The 20,476-nt window shown below is 38.2% G+C and overlaps 1 protein-coding gene across 2 annotated transcripts in view; it reads left to right on the forward strand.

Moving 5' to 3' along the window:
• Positions 1-20,476, forward strand: part of NECTIN3 (nectin cell adhesion molecule 3) — a 124,382-nt gene that overhangs the window by 93,577 nt on the left and 10,329 nt on the right. The window lies entirely within an intron of this gene.

Raw genomic sequence — 20,476 nt, forward strand, 5'->3', positions numbered from 1 at the left:
AAATACTAAGAGTCTCTAACTAAGAATTAGGGAGTGTTACATTCAGCTGCAATGATTAACTTGTGAAAACAAATTTTTATATACACAGAAGCATATGTATTAGATGACTTTCTAAGAAAAGAAAATTAATGGGTATGTAGATTTTCTTAATATTTTATTTATTTATCTGTAGAGGGGAATGGAAGGGGAAAAGGAGAGAAGGAGAGAAACATCAATGTATGGTTGCCTCTCGTGGGTCCCCTGCTGGGGACTGGCCTGCAACCCAGGCACGTGCCCTGACTGGGAATCAAACTGTGATCTTTTGGTTCACAGGCCCACGCTCAATCCACTGAGCTACGCCAGCCAGGGCTAGATTTTTATTTTGATGGTTATTTTATAACAAATTTATACTTTATACCAGCGTACTCTGACACCAACAGCGTATGAGCGGAAGGCATGTCTTTCAACTCACTTATTAGCTAGTTTAGCGTTTAACAGTTACCACCGTGCTACAGTAAGGCCCTGCGTGGTGTGCTGCTGAGAGGAAAGTGTGCTCAGGCATCCGCTTCTCCTGGCTCCAGAGTGTCAGCACTTGCCCGCTGGTACACTGGGTAAATTTGGCTGTCTCTATAGTAAATCAAATTCTCTTTTCAGAAACTTCTTTATTCCTTTCCTTATTCAATATTGAAGAATAAATCCCTACTCTTGTCTTCTTATTAGGCATAGGGATAGAGACAGGTGAAAAGTAGTGAATAGGGAGAAAATGGGTTGGTGAAAGCTTTCATTGAATCATTGTATTGCGAAAATACCTATTATTTATTGAGCATTACTTGTATGCCACACCTGCTGTAAACATTTTGCATGAACTATCTCATTTAATCCTTACAGTCACCTTCTCAGGAATTACTATTTTCCTTATTCTACAAATGAAGAAACTAATGTTTGAAGGGGTTAGGTGATTTCCCCAAGGTTATTTGTAGTAAAGGGTTTCTAGGTTTGTGTTTTTCAGTTGTTTATTGCGCACCATCTAAGAGAACATTGAGCTTCCATTTATTTAGCATTTATAAATTCAAGGCATTCCTAAGTGCTTTATATGTACTAACTCATGTAGTCCTCATAAGAACCTTGTGAGGCACATGCAAGCATTATGCTCAACTTTCAGATGAACGAACTGAAGCTTAGAGTGTTAAATAACTTGATCAGCATCCAGCTAGGAGAGCCAGGATTAGAACCCAGGCAGTCCAGCTCAAGGCACCACACTCTCTTGCAAATACTGGAGAGATCACTGTCCTGGGCATCAAGCAATGTAGATCCAGATCCATATTCCATATGTGTTGTGAGTGAATCCTTGGGGAAAACCCTTTACCTCTCTAGAACTCTGACTTTTCCTGTGGAAAAGGAAGGCATTTGTTTCTGAATAATTCCTGAAGCCCTCTTGCACTAACATTTTAGAATTCCTCAGATGAAAAGGGCTAATAAGTCTGCTGCTTTGAATTCATCAATTAAAGACAGTCAGACTTTTGCAGTTGTGTGAGGCCACGGCCTCTGGGATTCTACCCAGAAGATGCTCAGCTGCTGCAATTCAATACATCGTCCTTTTCCAACACATCCGGTGCCTCTGCATCTGCACTGAACAGGGGGGCTCCACACACCAGTGCGTATTGCCATTTGAAAGCTATTTATAAGAAGTTATATGACTCCACTGCACTTTTGGGTAGAGCCTTAAAGGAAAAAACCTCTTAAATTAAAAACAGTTGAGATATATATGTCATTTCCTAGGAAGTTAAAACAAAGTTTAGCTACGATATGAAGTGCATATATTTTCTCAGAACACCTCACTTCATCATCCAGCTTGCCCTATGTAAGGTCTATTGCACAGATTTTTGTAGCCAAATCCTTGAGGTGGATTTTTTTCAACGCCTCGCAAAATAGGGAAACATTCAGGCATTTTTGTTGACATTAACCACCTAACATTCCAAGCCTCCTCTTCTTGTTTTCAACTGAATGCAAATTCAACTGAAACTGTATTTTTAAATAGACGGCTCTGGACTCTTACACATCTTTCTCCTGAATACTCACCATATTTTATGACTTTTCTTTAGGAGTTCTACAGTTAGCTTTTAAGCCCTGTAATCTTGGTGCTTATCTTTTTCTCCTCTGTGTTTGTCTGTCTTCCTTATTCTAGTGCCTTGCTCTATGGTTCCCTACTGCAGCTGCGCACACACTCGTGTGTGTGCACACGTCACCACAAATCATGTGTCCTTCTGGGCCCTCGTCACTTTGATGCAGAAGCCTAAATGATGCTAAATTAAAATACATATACATAAATGAACATGAGCTTGACATGTCAGACACACTTCAATCTAGATGAGTATGGTTGGAAATATGCCCAAGATCCTTTCCATCTAATTTGTACACATTTAAAGAGTCTAAAGTTAGCCTGGACTCTGTGTCACGGAAAAGAAGTTTGTATTACTTAACTTCCTTATGTACTCATTTAAAAAAGTTAATATTTCCCCAAACCTTAGTAAATATAAGAAGATATACTATTCAAAATCAATTTCAGAAGCAGAAAATTAAAGTGGGTCTTTACCTTCAATTATGGAAGAGGCTAAGCTGTAAAACTTTCATCCTTAATGGTGTCATAGTATCTGGTAGAGAATTCTCCACCCACAAATTGGTATCAAGAGGATATTTTTCCTGTTGACCTGCTTTTTTTGATCTGCTAAGTTCGATGCACATTGGTTGGAGTCCTCGTGTGTTCTCTGAACACAATAGAAGACTTAGACTTACTGTGAAATCCTGTTCAAATCTTTATGAGAACCATTAGCTATTCTCCCTATATTGCTGAGTTTCCCCCAAATTCTTTTAAACTACAAATAAAATTCTAGAGAAGCACTCTCAGCTTCTTTGGAGGAAAAGTAATAGAAAATTTTTGCAGCTTTCGTAGCCACTTACATTGAGTATGTTCTTTCCCTCCCCTCCTTCAAGCAACTTACATATCAGTAAATGCAACATTTTTTTGAAAACCAGGCTACAATCAAAAGCAGACATTATGCCTTTTCCTTTAATACACAGATGGTGCTCACTCTCTGACGTGTTACCCATTCCAGTCTGTAAGGAAAACATGACTCCTCTTCCAAGCGTGTGCCACTCGTCTGTAATACAGCATGCTTCGTCTCTGTGAACAAGAAAGGCTTATTTCTGAGCCTCCAGCTGCTCCTCATCTTCGCATGCAGTTTCCTCCACATGATAGCATTTAACCCCTCCCACTTTGCTGCATCTTGTCATTTTCAGGCCTTGGGCAACTTTCATCTCTTATGGATCTTTCACCTGTTATCAATCAGAATTTTTTTGTTCAACTCTGATTTGCCTGCATCATTTATTGGGGCCCATAAAGCCTTACTTTTTGTCGGGGGAGGTGCATAGCAGCCCTATCCCTTGTATTCCTTCTCCCAAACATCACAATTGGTTCAATGTTTGTAACATAAGAGGCTCACTCACTACCCAGAAATTTTACAGTCTTTGTCCTCTCTTGAAGATTAGTCAGCCCCTTGTAATATACTCCCTCCTACAACTGAGCTGATATTCCTTTATCCTTTTATTATGCTTCTGAAAAATCTGTGTTCTGTTTTCCTGAGTGGAATGTGATCTTTCTCGTGATTCAACTCAATCTATAGGAATAATCACTGCTGTTATCCACACTGCTATCCTTTTCACCATCAAATATACCTCTCTCCCATAAACTTGTAATGAAGAATGTGGCCTATGCATATTCTTTTTTCCTCCTATTTTTTTTTTTGTATATGGTTGCAGCTTCCACAGCCTTGATTTAGGCCTATAGGTCTATTGGTGTTTTCTGCCTTCTCTCATTTCCCCTTCTCTGTTCCCCACTATTGGTAGTAAAAGGCTGGTTTTTCCTGCACCCTGAGGACCTAGCCATACCCATCATCATCATCATTATCATCATCCTCCTCATCATCATCAGTATCACTCAAACTAATGCTTACCAAATCTGCTTACACCATGTAGCTCTGGAGGCTTAGAACTCTCAGTCAGGTGCTTGGTGATTGGACCCCTCCGTACCTATAGTGCAGTGTCTTCTGTGTGACCATGTGAGTTCTCCCATCCCACCAGGAAAGTCTGGATCCTCACTAATACTTTTCAACTTTCGCCTCTCCATAGCTTCTCTTGATTGTTCTAGCCTCTGAACTCTTGTCATTCCTGTGATGTGTATTAGAGCTTTACAATCTGTTACCTACGTTTCTAAGCATCTCTAAGCATCTCAAGTTTTTCCTCATTTTGCACCAAAATCTGACCTTAACTGCCGACTCTCATGAAATTATTTATATCCATAAATTTCTTCACTTAATGTAGATACTCATATGTTTCACTGCAGAAATATTTATATGTTTGGTTATGGGTTCTGTACCAGAGATGTTTTATAAATCTATGGAATAAGTACCTATCACCTTTCTAACAATCTGAAAATTCCTGAACTCCAGAACACACCTATCCCTACAAGTTTCAGATCAAAACTGTGGATCTGTAGTGATCTGGGCCTCTAAGCAGATCAGATCACCAGTGTTTATATACCTACAGTGTCCTGGGTACTGTGATAGAAAAGAAAAAACAGAAGTATGTGACAGGTTTCCCACTTTTAAGGAGAAGTTCAAGTTCAAGCTGCCTTGCTTTTTTGTTTAACCGGAAGAAGAGCCACATGAAACAAGACTGTAAATTCCTGGAGAACAGGGACCAGCAGGTTCTTTTGGATCCCCATTAGTAGAGTATTACTATGATGAGGTTATTTCAGAGGACAGGCTATAACTTTCCAGTTACAGAAGACAGGTTTAACCTCTGTAAAGCTCAGTTCTCACAAACAGCAGAGCCGAAATCCCCATCAGATCTCAAGTCAGATACCCCAGACATGATAACACTTCTCATAACCTCTACGTCTGAACGAACACAGAACTGAAGGAAGGATTGCTGCTGCTTCGGCGGCACCTTCGGTGGCTCCATAGCAGACCTCTGGAGGCGTGATCAATCCCAGACAGGGTTGCCCATGGCCTTGGGCCGTCCCTGCATGGCATGGCAAAAAAGAGAGAACTATGTCACTTTATATACTGTCAATATTTAATTAGTTTGAATACTTTTTGAGTTGATATTTTTTTAATTTGATTTACTGCCTCCCCTGTTTTTACCAATGTGTACATCTAGTTTTTTGTTTTAAACAATGGCAATGCTCATGTCATTACAGAGTGATACCTTTCACTATCAAGTGAAGAAATGGCCTCTTGCAGTAATTAATATTTATAAATCCCCAACTAAGTAGATAACCTGTTATTTGTAGTTGTTAGCCTATTCTAAGGGCTAACAGAAAATAGGCATACTCTGTTTGGCCAGTTAAATTACGTGTGCATGAAGATAAAATGCTATTTTAACTGTCATTTAGTTTTAGCAAGCCATGTTTCTTGCCTCATAGAACAGTAGCATCTAGTAAGAGCATATCACTGAATAAATATTCAAAACTGACACTGTATGGTAAGTTGAAGACATATAAAAGATCGTTTCCTGGCCGGGTAGCTCAGTTGGCTGGCGCACCATCCTGATACTCCAAGCTTGTGGATTTGAGCCCTGGTCAGGGCACATACAAGAAACAACCAATGGACGCACAGAGAAATGGGACAACAACAACAACAAAAAATATCCTTGACTCATTAGCTAAGCAACACAGCTCCATGGAAGGATTCCTTGCCTTTTGTAGCTTCTGCTATTCCTTCCTCCTCAAGTCACCAGTGCTGTGATTCTTCATTCTGGTCACTGATTCATCAGGTTGTGCTTATTAACTCAGGGCCTTGGATTCCAGCTTAAGGCGCTTTTGTGCAGGTCACGTAAGACAGTAGTGCCCATATATAGGAAAATGCTGAACTGGGATTATAGCTACTTCTCCAATTCAAATGAAACTACCTACTTTGGATTTTATATTTACAAAATTGGTGTCTGTGAAGGTTAATATAAGCTTTCCATAGCAGGTTTATTCTCTTTCTGACTTTCTTTCCTGTTACTAGATTATCTTCCTTCAGGAAGAGAAAAATTCATATTACCTGCTTTTTCCTTTTAGGAAAATGGTAAAATAATAATAATAATAATAATACAATGCAATTAAACTTAAGACCCCCAAAGAAAAATACATGCAATTATCAACTTAATGTGTTTAGGAGATTCTTTATTTGGTTTACAGGATGATAACCATTAAACAGATAAAGACTTTTCCATATTTCATACTTAATCTTTTAGTTTCATCCTCAGTAGAAAAGTAGACTATTGCCGAGGGAAATGATTCCTGTATTATCTCACCTTTCAGTCGGAAGGAACATAAGGGGAGTTGTGTTCTACATTTAGTATCTTACCTTTTGTTTCACAATCAAAAATAGGTTCAATATTGAAGGTTTTAGGAGGTTTCTTTACTATTTAAAATGATTTTTGCTAAGAATAGCCTAAATTGTTAACCACCCAGAGGTTCTCACTAGAGCATCTTTTTCCAGTGCCCTGAGTTAAGGAACTTAGCTGCTGCACTAAATATGAGATCTGGGGAGGCCCATATTAGTGGTTTCTAGAGAGGAATTAGAGTCGTTTTTATTACACCATGTAAAATTCTGAGCATTTCAACAACTAAGCCAGAAGAGCAGTGGCTTCCATCATGTAGTCTCTCAGAACCCATCTTTTCCCAGGGTTCAGTATTACAGTGCCATGGGTACTATTTCTGTGCTTAGTGGATTGGGGTACAGTACTGTGCCCGATACAAGGAGGTAGTTAACATCTTTGAGGGTGTTTGGGTACGTGGATGAAATTGCATTAACAGCTCTGAACTGAAGGTCTACCTTTTGGGCAATTTTGGAGAGAAAGTGGTGTGAGTGGGTAATCGGGTACAGCATTCTGGCAGAGGCGTGAATGTCAAAATCTGACAAGGGCAGTATAGCAGTCTGATGTTGAAATGTTATGGAAAACAGTGCGTGTCGTTTGACTAGTGCCCTGGAAATGGGCAGGATTTATGACTGAGAACATCTTAGCCTATATGGGTGTCCAGTTGGACTGAAAATAATTTTCCATCACCTTTATCATCTATCTACTTTAACTAGATATTTTGCTTTGCATACATATTACAGTTTAAGTGAAGTATCACTTTCTTGTGTATTTTAATGTACAGATTAAGTGAGACCAAAATCAAGGTAAGAAATTTCATTAAAATGTGTCATATAGAATTTCACTTTGGGAAATTAAAATATAGAATGTATACTCAGTGGAAGTAATGAAATTTATTTACCAATGATAAGCAGGAACACTGACTTTCTTTTGGATAAGACAACATTTTCAACAACAACTAGGCTATTACAATTCTTTGATGACTTGAGAAAATTACAGTGCTACTTGGTGGGATTAAATATCCAGTATTTTTGTCATAAATAAACCTTATGATCTAAGCCTACATTTGAAATTTGCCCTGAGGACATTTTATATTCCTTTCTTGTAACTGCCTCACTGCAGTCTTTAATGTTATGAATTAGAGGACCAAACATTGCATTTTAAGGTGTTAATTGATACCAGTATAGGATATAAGCAAACAGCAGATATCTTCTAATTTTTAAGTATTATTCTATAGTAAATGACCATAGTCCACAGCAGATTAAAAGAAAAATACCCGGGACTCACAAACTGCTCAAGAAAAGCCTTACATATGTTTTCCTTTAGTTGAGGCTGGAGCTGAAGCAGAAGACGTAACTTAGGCCAGAGCTGCTTTTTGACAAGTTCAGGTGACTATAATCCAGAGCAGGTGGCAAAGCTGGCAAGTACTGAGCATCACCAGTATTTCCCCTCAGTCTTCTGCCCTCTCTCCTTTGACATGCTCTTCATCTTCCTGCTTCTCAGTCTCTTTCTACAGTCAAGTTAGAAAGAGACTAGATATTCTCAAGATAGGCAACCTTGTGTGATGCTCTAAAGACACAGACTTTGGAATTACATAAACATGAATTTGAACCTTAGCTCTTGATTGTGGTGAGATCATTTCTTGGAATTTGGGATCACTGATCCATCTCTATGAGCCTTAGCTTTCATATCTTTATTATGGGAACGATGATAAAAATTACCTCAAGGAGAGAGTATAAGAATATAAGCACATGTAAAGCATCTTGAACAATACCCATCTTAAGGGGCAGGGAGCAGGAAGATAATACAGTCCTTGCAGTTAGGAATTCAGACACTGAGGTTTTTAGTCCAGCTGGCACACGTTTCCCAGGATGCTGTCAACACCCAAGACCTCTGTAGGGACCACTGACAGTGAGTGGGAGCCAGACCAGACCCCATGCAAGGACAGTACGCCACCAAGTAAGCATCTGTTCTGTGATAGCATCGTGTGAGGTTTGGGGGAACCGTCCTGGCCACCTTGTAGGAGGTGAGCAGGAAAGGATTTTTAGGATGGAGTGTACTGACAGACCACAGAAGTGAACCTTACTTCCCAAACACTGAGGAAGAGGCATTGTAAGGAAATCTCAAGTCTTGGGAAATAAGGTGAGACAGATGTTATACATCTCACCTATATATGAGAGGGGATCCCAAGAAATGGTGTCCATAAAAAATTTGTGTATTTTTATTCTTACACATTCAAACTTCAGTCACCTTCAAAGTACTCTCCATTTGATGCAATACCCCAATCAAGAATTTTTTCCACTGCTCAAATCAGTTTTTCAACTTGCTGATTTTGATACTTTTTAGTGCTTCTGCCATTTTTTGTATCACCTCTTCCACATCTTTTGTATTGGCAATCTGTTTCCCTTTGAGGACTTTTTTCATCTGGAAAACAACAACAAAAAAGTCACTCTGGGCAAGATTGGGTGAATAGGGAGGGTGGGGCTTGAGGGTCAAAAACTGCTGAACAGTGCGCTGTAGGTGTGGGCAGGTGCGCTCATAAATCACCCATCGTGAAATGGGCAACGTGTTGAAAGGGTCTTCAAAAAAAGTCACTGAAGCCGAATGCAGCCTCTCACGAAAACGCCAGTGATATGCTGATAGAGATGGGCACCCAGAACACTCACCCAGCGGGGGAAGCCTGTATCACTAGGGGCCCATCCTCCAGAAGATAATTCTGGTGGGTTTTTTGGGTCCCCCCTTGTACCGTGTGTAGTGGCAATCTGAGCCCATCATGATTGATTGTAGATACTAAGAATTAACTAAAAATTAATAATTACACATTTTTAAAAGATTGATTAATAATACAGCACCCCTCTTGACGTGCATGGAGTTTTGAGAAACACTACATTCCTAAATAAGCCTATCTTTTTTAAACTCAAAGAGAATAGTAGAAACACATTGAAAGATGGATATTGAGCAGTTGCTAAACTCATTTACTAGCTAAATAATTATCTAATTAGAAAACCTCCTAGGTCTTGGTTCAGATTTGTGTCTCCACAAAATTACAAATTACTACCTCTCACAGCCTTTTTAAACTCACTCATGGATGGTTAAAACCAGCACTGTTAAATCTGTGAACGTCAAGGGTCTACTTTAATAATAAGCATTCATGTGAATAGCTTACCCTTAGGGGTAGTTATCATGGACAACATTAACAATTATATATCTCATTAAACAAACACCTAATTAATGTTATAAATATTGCTTGATTAGAACACAGTCTTTATTACTTCTGCTCATGCTACATGGTCAGCCACTTTCACAACTATTTAAAACAGTGTAAAGGAAAATTGACCTTTGATTCATAATTTTAATAATGCTTTATAAATTTGTTAGAGAGGTACTTAATGGCTAGGAATGTAATATCCCTTATGCCTTGAGGATATCATACTCTGAATTATGTATGGTAGCCAATTTTTTTATGTCTTGCTCCTTCAGTGTGGTGAGATCATTTCTATAGGGTTGGAACGTAGTCACCAGAACACAAATACACAATCGGATGCTATGGCTGAGAAACTCCTGCCAGATTATCCAAGGACAATCTGTTGTAAACTATCAATAATTTACTGAGAACTCCTATCATGCCAGATGCGGCCTGTCAGTGACCACTGATTCTACTTTGCCTCCACACACATGCTTTTTCCAAAGTGGAATAAGCATAATAAAATGCAAAGGTACCATTTTTTAAAAAATAAAACTTTGTTGAGATATATATGTCCCATTTTAAATATTTAGGGACTTACCTAAGAAAAAGAAGATAAAAAAGATGAACAGTGAAAGGACAGCAAACTCACAGTTACTAAGAACCACACCTAAAACAAAAACAAGCTAAGAGAGGACAGCTAGATCAGGAGTGGAAACATAGAAAGGAAGATCTCAAGGAGAGTTAGCAACAGGGGAGTGGGAGAAGGAGAAGGGGGGAGAAGGTACAGAAAATAAGTAGCATAAATGTTAGGTAGAAAATAAATGGGGGGAGGGCAAGAATAGTAGGGGAAATATAGAATCTAAGGAACTTGAGACACCTGTTTATAAACTAAAGGGGGGGAATGGTGGGGGAGGGGTGTGCAGGGTGGAAGGGAATGAAGGGGGGAAATAGAACTGTAATGACATAATCAATAAAATATATTAAAAAATAAAATATAATAAAATAAAAAATAAATATTTAGTTGGATGGACTTTGACAATGTACACACTGATGTAACCACTACCCCAAACAACATTTCTAGCACCTGTAAAATTTCTCACATATACCCTTCACCGCCACCATCACCCACACACATACGACTCCTGCTTAGGCCATCATAAATGTGATTTCTATCGCAATATGTTAGTTATACCCTTTTAAAAGAACTTCAAATTATGGAAATCACAGTGTGCTCTCTTGTGCCCAGTTTCTTTTATTTACTGTAGTGTGTTTGAGATTCTTGTTGCATGAATAAAGTTCTTTTTACTGCTCAGTAATACCCCATTTTCTAAATATATCAATCTGTTTATTCATTTAACTATTGAGGGCTGTTTTGGGATATTATGAATAAGAATCTTTAGATTTCTTTTGGTTTTTGGTTTTTTTGTGTTTTTGGTAATATCTTTGTGTGGTTTAGGTATCAGGCTGATGCTTATCTGCTAAAAGGAGTTCCAGAGTGTTCTCTCTTCTCTCACTTGCAGAAAGAATTTGTCCTTTAAATGTTTGATAGAATTTATTGTGATTCCACCTGGGCCTGGAGTTTGCCTGTGGAAGGATTTTAATTGTGTCTTTCAAGGCAGTTCTCCCTTTCATCTGGGCTGTCAAAACTGTCTATAACACATCTTTTTTACCCTTTAATTAATGTGACAGCAGTAGTAATGTCACCCTTTTCATTTTGATGCTAGTTTTCATTTTTTCTTTGTTTTCTAATGAAGAGTTTTCCAATTTTATTAATCTTGTCAAAGAACCAAATTTTGGCTTCATTAATTTTGTTCAATGTTTGTCCATTTATTTATTGATTTTTTACTCTCTTCCTTTCTACTTTTTTGGACCTAATTTGCTCTTCTTTATTTGCCTTCTTAAAGAAGATGCTCAAATCATTAATTTGAGTTCTCTACTAATACAGGCATTTAAAGCTATAGATTTTTCTTTATGTACTTTTTTGAAATTCCACAAAGTTTAGTATGTTATGACTTCATTATCATTCAATTCAAAATATTTTCTACCTTCTCTTGTTATTTCTTTTTTGGAGTTATTTAAAGTATGTTGTTTAATTTCCAAACACTTTGGAGTTTTCTAAATATGTTTTTGTTATTGATTTCTCACTAACTCTACAGGGTCCAGCACAAATAACACCCCTTTTTTATTACAAAATCATAAGCTTGTAATTCTGTAACATAGCAATATCACATGCAAGCACACCATATGACATTTTAAGTGAAATGTTCAAATTAAAACTATAAATTATTATCTTACCAACCACATTCAAGCAGGTGTTACTTCTGCTAGACTCTGTATTATAATTAGAAAATATATCTATAAAGTTTCAACCCTTTGAAATATATTAAGACTTCTTTTATTAGCTGGTATATGGTCTATCTTACTGAACATTCTGTGTACACAACAAACATATATTCTGCCATTGTTGAGTATAGTAGTCTATAAATGTCAATTAGGTTATATTGGTTAATAATTTTTTTCAAGTCGTTCTTGCACATAATGTTTTTCTATCAGTTACTAAGAAAAGAGTGTTAATTTCATCTATATTTGTTAATACATCTATTTCTCTCCTCAATTCTGTTATCCATGTGTTTTTGTAGTCTATTTTTGGGTACATACATACACATTTAAGAAGGTTATGTTAAGTCATCTTGAAAAGTTGATCTTTTCATCATTTAAAAGTTATTCTTTATATCTGGTAATTTTTCTTTTCCTGAAATTACTTTGTCTGATATTAATATAGCTGCTTCAGTTGTTTAAGACTGTATTATTATTTATGTTTTCATGGTAAGCATTTTTCAATCCTCTTACCTTTAACTTATCTGTATCTTTATATAATGCATTTCACATAGATAGCATCTAGTTGAGAATTGCCTTTTTTGCCCAGTCTGAAAATCCCTCACTTTAGTTGTTACGTTTAGTCTGTTCTCACTCAGTACATTTATTATTGTGTTTGGGCTTAAGTTCATCATCTTACTACTGTTTTCTTTTTGTCCTATCAGTTCTTTGCTCCTTTTCCCCTCTTTTCCTGCCTTCTTTAAAATTAACTATTTGTAGTATTTTATCTCTTCTATTTATTAACTATACCTCTTTGTTTTTATTTTTTTAGTAATCTGGGGCATTTTTAACTTACGTGCACGTGCATGTACATTTTTAACTTAATGCATGTGCATTTTTAACTTATCACTATCTTAATATAACATTATACTACTTTATGTATCATGTAAGAACTTTAACAGATGTTTAAATTTCCTCTTTTTTCCTTATTATTCTTATACATTATATTTATCCATGTTATAACTCCAAAAATACATTCTTATTACTTTTGTTTTGGACTGTAAAGTACCTTTTTTTAAAGATTTTATTTATTTATTTTTAGTGAGACAGGAAGAGAGGGAGAAAGAGAGGGAAAGAAACCTCCATGTGCAAGAAATACATCAATAGATCGGCCGCCTCTTGAAAACCCCCAACCAAGGACATGGCCAGCAACCCAAACATGTGCCCCAAGCCAGTGACTTTTCAGTTTGCAGGCTGGTGCTCAATCCACTGAGCCACACCAACCAGGGCTATCTCTTTTAAATATTTAAAAACTAATAGAGTTTTTGTTTAGAATGAATATTTTTCAATCCGAAGAACTTTGCTGTTACATTATTTATGGTAAAAGTCTGATGACACCTTCTTTTAGCTTTTGTTTGTCAGAAAAAAAATTTTACCTTCATTTTCACAGTATTTTTGTGGTAATATACAATTCTAGTTTGACTTTGTTGTTTTATTCAGTATTTTCAAGTCATAGCTTTTATTGTCTTTTGGATTTTTTTCCTGTGGAGCCAGTGATAATTCTTATCTTTATTTCAAGTATGTTTTGTATTTTACATTTTCCTCTTGCTATGTCTTAGATTTTTGTTTAATCATTGTTTCTCAGCAATTTGATTTTGAAATACGTTGGAGTAGTCTATTAGGGACATGCAGTCACTTTTTCATTTCAGATATGTACATATTTTTAGTTCTAGAAATTCTCTCTGGGTCTTTTCCATAGTTTTCAGTTCTTATATTATGTTCATGTTTTTCTCTGTATTCTTAAACATATTCATAAGAGCTGTCTTAAAGTTCTGTTCTCCTGATTTCATCATATATTTTCATCATTTGGGGGCTTGTTTCTCATATTTTTTTAATGTTCAGTCCATTTATATTGGAAGCTGGGCACTGGTTTGAGTGGCTCTAGAATATTCTAAGGTATCACCATGGGGTCTCTGCCCCCTCAATGTCTCACATGTTCAGTGCGGGCTCTCCTCCACCTCACTGCCCTGACCCACAGGTTACGACACTCAGCCTGCCTGAATGCTGAGCTCTGACTCCTCATCTCGGCAGCACCCTGTGCCCTTCTTGGGTTTTCCTCTTTCCAGACCAGCAGAAACATCAGGGCTGGCGGAGTACTGCCGTGTGCATGTGTGCATGTTTTCCCATTCCCTGAGAGCCCAGTGGTGTGCAGCACAACGTTCACTATCTGAAAACTGTTGTTTATATATTTTAACCAGTTTTCTGGTAATTTATGGCAGGAGGGCTAGTCTGATACTAGTTCTCCATCATGACTGGAAGCAGAAGGAAAAATGTACTGCTCGTCAGTATAAGGAAAAAGCATTAGGACAAGATATGTCAATAGGATGAAAGCCTTTTAAACGCTTTATGGAGGCAGAGTTGGAAGAGAGTGTACCAGTAGGTGTAGAGCATATCATAGAAAATAAACCAGGAGAACAGTGTAGGTCACGGGGTAAGGGCTTGGCACAGAGAAAATGTCTGGGAGTCCTACAGCTTAGCAATTCCAGAAATTTCTTTGGAGTCTAGTGAAAGGTAATTTCAACGTGAATCCTAGGTAGGCATTAACCTGAAACTCTGATGCAGGGGAAATAAGCAGATGTGACTCTTTGGGTCTCCTGTGGAATTGAGAGAATAACAAAAGGACAAATAGAAGCAAACTAAAAAGTAAAGCATCATAAAAATGTTGTATTATATAGGATTCAGAGTTTCTTGGCAGGCATAACAAGGGAATGTGTAATATTTTGCTCTGCCTTTAAGAGAACTGACCAACATGTCAGGCAGAATCAGAGTAATTAATATTTTTAATTACGCATGCATTCTCCATAGAATCAATACTCTGAGACTTTTTGTTTCCATAAGAAATAGTGACTGCACGTTAAAATATTTGGTTATATCTGGTATGGCAGAGGAAAGTTGGGAGAGGGGAGCCTAGCAAATGCTTGAATAGGGAAGGTAGCATTGGAGGAGGCACCAGGTACCACTAGCTCTGAGGTGGTAGGGTCCTTGGATTATCTCCACAATAGGAACTGAGGGAAGGTGGCTGGTGCTTCAGTAAGTAATAAGTTTTAGATATCTTGTTCTTTTTTTCCTTTGTTTTTTATTGTGGTGCAATTACGTTGTCCCCATTTTCCCCTCATTACTCTCCCCAGGCCCACCCACCCCCACCTCCCACATTCCCTCCTCCCCCGCAATTGTTTTTGTTCCTGGGTCCTTTATACATATTGCTTGATGACCCTCCCCCTTCTTTGCCCCATTATTCCCTTCTCCCATCCCCTCTGGTTGCTGTCAGTTGTTCTTTATTTTCATGTTTCTGGTTATATTTTCCCGCTTGTTTGTTTTGTTTATTAGGTTTCACTTATAGGTGAGATCATATGGTATTTGTCTTTTACCACCTGGCTTATTTCACTTAGCAATAATGCTCTCCAGTCCCATCCAAGCTATCAAGAAGGGTAGTAGTTCATTCTTTCTTTCTGCCGCATAGTATTCTATTTTGTAGATGTACATTGTTTTTTGATTAACTCATTTACTGATGGGCACATAGACTATTTCCAGCACTTGGCTATTGTAAATTGTGCTGCTGTGAACATTGGGGTGCATAGGTTATTTTGAATTGGTGTTTCAGTGTTCTTAGGGTATAATAACAGCACTGGAAAAAGGGCCAAAAGTCAGTTCCATTTTTAGTTTTTTGAGGAAATTCCATACTGTTTTTCACAGTGGCTGCACCAGTCTGTATTCCCACTGACAGTGCACTAGGGTTCCCTTTTCTCTACAACCTTGTCGGCATTTGTTGGTTTTTTATGACGTCCACTCTGACCAGTGTGAAATGTTATCTCATTGTGGTTTTAATTTGCGTCTCTCTGATGCTGAATGAATATTCATGTCTCTGAACCCTCGGTATGCCCTCCTCAGAGAATCGTCTATTCAGATCCTTTGCCCATTTTTTAATTGGATTGTTAGTCTTGCTGGAGTTGAGTTGTGTGACTTCTTTATATATTTTGGACATCAAACCATTGTCCAAAGTATCATTGGAAAATATATTGTCCCATACAGTTAGTTCCCTTTTCATTTTGCTGATGTTTTCTTTGGCTGTGCAGAAGCTTTTTAATTTGATGAAGTCCCATTTGTTTTGTTTTGTTTTTCCTTTATATCCCTTGCTCTAAGGTATGTTTTGGTAAAAATATTGCTGCTTGGAATATCTGAAATTTTCCTGCCTATGTTCCTCTCTAGGACTTTTATGGTGTTGTATCTTATATTTAAGACTTATCCATCTTGACTTTATTTTTGTATATGGTGTTACTGTTTAGGAATCAAGGCATTTGTGTACACCAACAAGGAAATATCAGAAACAGAAATTTAGGGAAAAAGTCCCATTTCATACAGCAACTAGAAAAATAAAGTACCTAGGAATAAACCTAACCAAGGAGGTAAAAAACCTATACTCAGAAAACTATACAATACTGAAGAAAGCAATTAAGGAAGATACAAATGGAAGCATGTACTGTGTTCATGGACTAGAAGAATTAACATCATCAAAATGTTCAGACTACCCAGAGCAATTTGTAGTTCTACTCAATCCCTATTAAAATACCAGTGACATATATCACAGATATAGAACAAACATTTCAAAAATTTACGTGTAACCACAAACAATCCCAAATAGCCTCAGCAATTTTGAGCAAGAAGAACAAAGTAGGAGGGATCAGGATACCTGACATCAAACTGTACTACAAAGCCACTGCAATCAAAACAGTCTGGTACTGGCCATAAGAACAGACAACTAGATCGGTGGAACAGAATAGAGACCCCAGAAATAAACCCAAGTCTCTATGGTCAGTTCATATTGGACAAATGGAGCAGGAACATAAAATGGAGTAAAAATAGCCTCTTCAAAAATGGTGTTGGGAGAGCTGGACAGTTACATGCAAAAAAAAAAGAAACTAGATATCTTGTTAAGCTGAGGTTTTGAGTGGTAAGTTAAGGACCTTTCAGAATTTAAGAGTTTTGTATTATCTTCTTATTTCTCTCTTAAGATGAAATTATGAAATGAGATAGAAGACCAAAAGGACTCACATTGGAGAGTAGGAATAATGGACCCAAGTGGACACTGCCAGATAAGCAGAGTATCCAGAGTGCTTGTCCACCTCATGACAGTAGCAACTTGAAATCTTGGTCGGCTGTTACCTAAAATAAACCTTAACAACTCTGAAAGCTCTGTTTTGGAAGCAGGTTAAAATACAATACATAGTAAAAAGTGAAGATTTCAGTTTATTTTTTTGAGCCAGGGAAGGTAAAATGTTTATTAAGATAACATATAATAAAACTTAAAAACTAGTGTTGTTAGCACCTTGGAAGCCAGCAATGAGAGTCTACAGACGCCAGTAAATCAAGAAAGTGAATGCAGATTGTAGCTCAATAGAAACAGGTGTACGATAGTACATACATGAAAGCCAGGAAACCGAAATATGTCATAGACATTGAGAGTAGCCCAAGTCTTCCTAGGGAAAAAATGCAAGAATAATAGAATAATATATGCATGACTCTACCAGTTAAAATATTATAGATTAATTCAGTACCTATATATTAAGCACTAAATATAAGATACCAGTATTATTCAAGACACTGTTCTATATACTATTGTCAGTAATTTTTTAAAGAAATCAGGATGTGCAACATTTCAGGTAGTTTATGAGCTAGCAGAAAAAGAACACATCTACCCACCCACTATTAGATCAAATTCTGTTCCTTGTGTATGTTGTGAGAAATTGAATGGCCACACAATGTGGAGACCAGCACCTTTTTCCGTAGCCATTTATTCCTGGGGTGGAGCTTGGGGGCATCCCTAGGCTGTGTGTGGGGCTCCTGTCTATATAACTTTTTCATCAAATATTATATTACAAGATTAAAAATTCACAGGCTCATGTGAGGTATAGTAACTTTTGGATGAAGGTCTACAACACTGACTAGAGAAGAGGAACTTCCGTCTCTGCTTATGGCCCACTTAGTGCACGTGGAGGTTGTCGGCAGTGTCCAGGCACCGCTTTTCCCTGTTCCTGCTGAGGATCTCCTTTTTTCTTGTCCTTTGTTGTCAGACGTATCACTTGTGACTAATTTTGTATCTCCTATTATGAGAAAAAGGTAGCCGTGCTATTATTACTCATACAATCATGGCTCTTTGAAATCTTTGTATTAGAACAGATTTTTCTTCCTCTGCAATACTCCAATACTGTTAAGTCGATACTGGTTATATTGCCTTCCAGTGTGTCTTCTGTGAATGCTGGCTTCTAAGGACTTAAAGCCTGTCACTGCATTTCGTTGGTAATGACCAAATGCAAATTTTACCCAGAGTGTTCAGGGAAGTATGAACGATAGTTTACTATCTGGGCATTTTTAATTTACCATTTGGAATTTTATAGCATAAAAATAGAACAGCACACATATCAACCAAGTCTTCTGTTGAACTCTTCAGTTGTCATAATTACGGTAGTTCTGGAATGTGATCTCTTTCAGCGTGGACACTATCCTGCTTTCCACACAGCGCCACCAGCAGGAGAAGGGCACTTGCTGTCTCTACAGGGAGGCATCAAACTGGCCTGCCTTTCATCAAATTATATACAGCAATGATGTAGAATCCTCAATTACCTATATTAATGGAAGGGGAACTGCTGCAGGGATCATCTAAAACAGGAAAATAAACAAAAGAAAGTGCAAATTTTAATTTGAGGTATTTTCCCCCTAAGTCTATTTTCCTTGGACTAGGATAAGCTACATAATTTGAGAGGTTCAGGGAAAGGTAAATGTGCAGTTCCCCGTGTTTTAAAATTAAGAATGGCAAGAAGGCAAGACTAGGTACCTAGATCAGGGGTGAGTAAGAGACTTGCCCTCATGAGATGTGTTCTCCAGCCATCGTCCAGGTGTGGCCTGGTGCAGAGGGCCGTGCACGCCCAACCTCAGCCTTCCCCGTGCAGATGCTCAGGCCCCTGTGCGGCAGAGGGGCAGCCGCACTCATGGAGAGGGGCAAGAGGGGAGTGTGTATGTGGGGGAAGCTGGGATGGGCACCAGAATGGGTGAGTGGTGGCCAAGAAGCGAGTGAAAGTCAAGCAGCAGGTGGCAGGACAACCTCGAGCTGAGGCTACAAGTCCCTGAAGCATGCACCATTGTTCCATTAGACCACTTACAATACCCATTCATAGTGAAATTAAGAAATCTAATATGGCAAGCACAGAACATTAAACCCCAAAGTGGACCCCTTGTGAGCACCAGGACTTCTGTGTCAGATCACTTGTCCATGAAACTGGCCCTGCCTTGGACTTTTGTGTCCTGTCAACATGACCTGGTCATGTAGAACACCCTAGAATCATGCAGAATATGATAGGAGATGAATGGGTTGCAAATAATTTATAGTTTGGCTAACCCTGAAATAGGATATCAAGAATTGGTAGTTTAGAATTCAGTAAATTCATTGGTTAACTGGTGACTTCTTCCTATTACAGAGCCACAGGCCAGGGTGTGGGGATGGCCAAGAATGGCTTACTGTTTACTGGACTTGAAAGATACAGCCATTCAGAACTATGAAACAAATGCATCATGATATGTGCTCTAATAGGGGAATAAACAAGAACAATAGGAAAACTGGAGATAAATTAACTTGGATGGGCATTGTGGAAAGGCCTTGGGGGTGGGCGGGGAATGACTTTAATCAGACCAGAATGGATGGGTAGTATTTCAATCACTGGAGACTAAGAGGCTGACCTTCTAGACCAAAAGGACAGCATAAGATAGGCAGTAAAATGGAAAGCGTGTTGGTAGACGTGCCTACCTGCTGGGACTTGCGGGCATTCTTTTGTTATATTTATTGAACATCTATTTTCCAGGCACTGAGATAGAGGCAGATGGTATAAGAATATAGGTTTAGGCATCAGACAAATCCACGTTTGAATCCCAATCTGCCACTTCCCGATTGTGTGACTGAAGACAACTCCCTTAACCACTTTGATCTTCTGCTTCAGTCATCTGTAAAATAAAGATACTGGTTTTATAGAATTACTATAAAGATTGAAATGATGTTCATGAAATACACCAACCAGCATCCTCCACCTGGTGAAGGAAACAAGCAGATACACTCGGATTATCATATCTGATGCTGTGTGAGGGGAGTGGCTGTCTCCCCTGAGGTCTGACTGGTAGGCTTCCTGGAAGAGGTGATATTTGGCCTGGGGGCTGAAGGGCAAGTGTGTGTTTGTAAGTCAAAGGGCACCTAAGAAAGAGCTTTCTTAGGGTTTGAAAATCACAAGTTCCCTTTATGATCTGCCTGGGGCTGGGAGGGAGGGAGTAGCAGCAGGAAGAGAAGGGTAACCATATAAACCATCCATAAATAAAGACAAATAATTACCTTCCATAAGCACCGCAAAACTACTTTTAGTGATTCAAAATGGCAGACTCTTCACTAAGGGAAGTTGAGGGACCTTTCGTGCGGAGTCCTCTTTGAAGTAAGATGTAAACAAGTTTGCCTAAGAGTTGCTGCGGCAAATATTT

Source organism: Artibeus jamaicensis, unplaced genomic scaffold (assembly GCF_021234435.1).
Source record: "Artibeus jamaicensis isolate MK-2021 breed Jamaican fruit bat unplaced genomic scaffold, CSHL_Jam_final contig_3126, whole genome shotgun sequence".
Classification (NCBI taxonomy): Eukaryota; Metazoa; Chordata; class Mammalia; order Chiroptera; family Phyllostomidae; genus Artibeus; species Artibeus jamaicensis.